The following is a 4,064-nucleotide window of genomic DNA, read 5'->3' as shown; positions in this document are numbered from 1 at the left end:
ATAAATATAAAGTATAAAAATTCGAAAAACAGAAAATAAAGAACAAGGAAATTAAAGAACGGGTCCACCTTAGTGATGGCAGCTTGTTCTTCCTCTTGAAGATCTTATGGAGTGCTTAAGCTCCTCAATGTCTCTTCCTTGCCTTTGTTGCTCCTCTCTCATGGTTCTTTGGTCTTCTCTAATTTCATGGAGGAGGATGGAATGCTCTTGGTGTTCCACCCTTAGTTGTCCCATATTGGAACTTAATTCTCCTAGGGATTTCATGATGAATTTCCTCATGCTCTTAGTGAGGTTCTCCTATTTGGGCTCCCTTGTTTGTATTGAGCTCCTTCCATACAGATGTCCATGAGGACTTGGTCCAACCTTTGATCAAAGTTGACCCTTCTAGTGAAAGGATGAGGGTCTCCTTGCATTATTTGTCACAACTTCATAGAAGTGGTTTTGATGGACCTTTGAGATGAATCTCTCCATCTCCCATGACTCGGAGGTGGAAGCTTTTGCCTTCCCTTTCCTCTTTCTAGAGGTTTCTCCGGCCTTTGGTGCCATTAATGGTTATGGAAAAACAAAAAGCAACGCTTTTACCACACCAAACTTAGAAGGTTTGCTCGTCCTCGAGCAAAAGAACAAAGAAAAGAGTAGAAGAAGAAAAAATAGAGGAGATGGAGGGGCTCAGTGTTTCGGCCAAGGGGGAGAAGAGCGTGGATGTTGTGTGAAAATGAAGGAGTGAAGATTGGTTTATATAGGATTGGAGAGGGGGTATGGTTCGGCCATTATGGGTGGGTTTGGGAGGCAAAGTGGTTTGAATTTTAATGGTGAGGTAGGTAGGGTTTTATGATGGATGGATGTGGGTTGGTGAAGAGATTATGGAGAAGAGGTATTGAGGTGATTGGTGAATGGGTGAAGAAGAAAGAGAGAGATGAGGTATGGGGATCCTGTGGGTTCCACAGATCCTGAGGTATCATGGATTTCTCATCCCTGCACCAGGTGGCGTGCAAAATGCCCTTCCTTGACAATCCTGGCATTAAACGCCAGGCTGCTGCCCATTTCTGGCGTTAAACGCCAGTCTGGTGCCCATTTCTGGCGTTAAACGCCAGTCTGGTGCCCATTTCTGGCATTAAATGCCCAGAATGGTGCCAGACTGGGCGTTTAACGCCCATTCTGCTACCCTTACTGGCATTTAAACGCCAGTAAGTTTCTCCTCCAGGGTGTTCTATTTTTAATACTGTTTTTCCTTCTATTTTTGCTTTTTCAATTGTTTTTGTGACTTCACATGATCATCAACCTACAGAAAAAATAAAATAACAAATAGAAAATAGAAATTTAACATAGAATAGTAAAGATTAGGTTGCCTCCCAACAAGCGCTTCTTTAATGTCAATAGCTTGACAGTGGGCTCTCATGGAGCCTTACAGATGTTCAGAGCAATGTTGGAACCTCCCAACACCAAACTTAGAGTTTGAATGTGGGGGTTCAACACCAAACTTAAAGTTTGGTTGTGGCCTCCCAACACCAAACTTAGAGTTTGACTGTAGGGGCTCTGTTTGACTTTGTATTGAGAGAAGCTCTTCATGCTTCCTCTCCATGGTTACAGAGGGATATCCTTGAGCTTTAAACACAAGGGAGTCTTCATTCACTTGAATGATCAATTCTCCTCTGTCAACATCAATCACAGCTTTTGCTGTGGCTAGGAAGGGTCTGCGAAGGATGATGGATTCATCCATACACTTTCCAGTCTCTAGGATTATGAAATCAACAGGGAGGTAATGGTCTTCAACCTTTACCAAGACATCCTCTACAAATCTATAAGCCTGTTTCTTTAAATTATCTGCCATCTCTAGTGAGATTCTTGCAGCTTGTACCTCAATGATCCCTAGCTTCTTCATTATAGAGAGAGGCATGAGGTTTATACTTGACCCTAGGTCACACAGAGCCTTCTCAAAGGTCATGGTGCCTATGGTACAAGGTATTGAAAACTTTCCAGGATCTTATCTCTTCAGAGGTAATCTCTGCCTAGTCAAGTTATCTAGTTCTTTGATGAGTAATGGAGGTTCATCCTCCCAAGTCTCATTACCAAATATCTTGGCATTTAGTTTCATGATTGCTCCAAGGTACTTAGTAACTTGCTCTTCAGTAACATCTTCATCCTCTTCAGAGGAAGAATACTCATCAGAGCTCATGAATAGCAGAAGTAAATTCAATGGAATCTCTATGGTCTCAGTGCGAGCCTCAGATTCCCATGGTTCCTCATGAGGGAACTCCTTGGAGGCCAGTAGACGTCCATTGAGGTCTTCCTTAGTGGAGGTTACTGCCTCTTCCTCCTCTCCAAGTTCGGTCGTGTGGGTCATGTTAATGGCCTTGCACTCTCCTTTTGGATTTTCTTCTGTATTGCTTGGAAGCGTACTAGGAGGGAGTTCAGTAACTTTCTTAGTCAGTTGACCCACTTGTGCCTCCAAATTTCTAATGGAGGACCTTGTTTCAGTCATAAAACTTTGAGTGGTTTTAATTAGATCAGAGACTATGGTTGCTAAGTCAGAATAGCTTTGCTTAGAATTCTCTGTCTGTTGCTGAGAAGATGATGGAAAAGGCTTACTATTGCTAAACCTATTTCTTCCACCATTATTGTTGTTGAAACCTTGTTGAGGCCTCTGTTGGTCCTTCCATGAGAGGTTTGGATGATTCCTCCATGAAGGATTATGGGTGTTTCCATAGGGTTCTCCCATGTAATTCACCTCTTCCATTGTTGGGTTCTCAGGATCATAAGCTTCTTCTTCAGATGAAGCTTCTTTGGTATTGCCTGTTGCTGCTTGCATTCCAGACAGACTCTGAGAAATCATATTGACTTGTTGAGTCAATATTTTATTCTGAGCCAGTATGGCATTCAGAGTATCAATCTCAAGAACTCCTTTCTTCTGATTTGTCCCATTATTCACAGGGTTCCTTTTAGAAATGTACATGAATTGGTTATTTGCAACCATCTCAATGAGTTTCTGAGCTTCTGCAGGCGTCTTCTTCAGATGAAGAGATCCTCCAGCAAAGCTGTCCAATGACATCTTGGACAGTTCAGACAGACCATCATAGAAGATACCTATGATGCTCCATTCTGAAAGCATGTCAGAAGGGCACCTTCTGATTAATTGCTTGTATCTTTCCCAAGCTTCATAGAGGGATTCACCTTCCTTCTGTCTGAAGGTTTGGACTTCCACTCTAAGCTTACTCAATTTTTAAGGTGGAAAAAACTTTGCCAAGAAGGCATTAACTAGCTTTTCCCAAGAGTTCAGGCTTTCTTTAGGTTGTGAATCCAACCATGTTCTAGCTCTGTCTCTTACAGCAAAGGGAAAAAGCATAAGCTTGTAGACCTCGGGATCAACCCCATTGGTCTTGACAGTATCACAGATTTGCAAGAATTCAGCTAAGAACTGATGAGGATCTTCCAATGGAAGTCCATGAAACTTGCAATTCTGTTGCATCAGAGAGACTAATTGAGGCTTAAGCTCAAAGTTGTTTGCTCCAATGGCAGAGATTGAGATGCTTCTCCCATAGAGGTCAGGAGTAGGTGCAGCAAAGTCACCAAGCACCTTCCTTGCATTGTTGGCATTGTTGTTGTTTTCGGCTGCCATGTCTTCTTCTTGTTTGAAAAGCTCTGTTAGGTCCTCTATAGAGAGTTGTACTTTAGCTTTTCTTAGCTTTCTCTTCAAGGTCCTTTCAGGTTCAGGATCATCTTCAACAAGAATGCCCTTGTCCTTGCTCCTGCTCATATGAAAAGAGAGAAGAAAATATAGAATCCTCTATGTCACAGTATAGAGATTCCTTGAGGTGTCAGAGGAAAAGAAGAATAAAAGGAGGAGGTAGAGAAGAGAGAATTCGAACTTGTCAAGGGAGATAGAGTTCGAATTGCTCATTGAGGAGGGGTGTTAGTCCTTAAATAGAAGGGTGTGAAAAGAGGGGAAGAATTTTCGAAAATAAATTAAAAAGATTTTGAAAAAAAATTAAAATAAATTTGAAAATTTGATTGATGATTTTCGAAAACTAAGATCGGGAAAGAAATAAAGTGATTTTTTGAAAAAG

The 4,064-nt window shown here is 41.6% G+C and overlaps 1 non-coding gene across 1 annotated transcript; it reads left to right on the top strand.

Annotated features, from left to right (window-relative positions):
- Nucleotides 1-3,103: 3,103 nt before the first annotated feature.
- On the top strand, nt 3,104-3,211 carry LOC148571077 (small nucleolar RNA R71). Its single transcript, XR_015908221.1, has one exon. It is a non-coding gene; the product is annotated as a small nucleolar RNA R71 (small nucleolar RNA).
- The last annotated feature ends 853 nt before the right edge of the window (nt 3,212-4,064 follow it).

This window comes from Arachis ipaensis, chromosome B3 (genome assembly GCF_059453495.1).
Source record: "Arachis ipaensis isolate K30076 ecotype BB chromosome B3, ASM5945349v1, whole genome shotgun sequence".
Taxonomy (NCBI): domain Eukaryota; kingdom Viridiplantae; phylum Streptophyta; class Magnoliopsida; order Fabales; family Fabaceae; genus Arachis; species Arachis ipaensis.
This window is presented reverse-complemented; position numbering and strand designations above follow the sequence as displayed.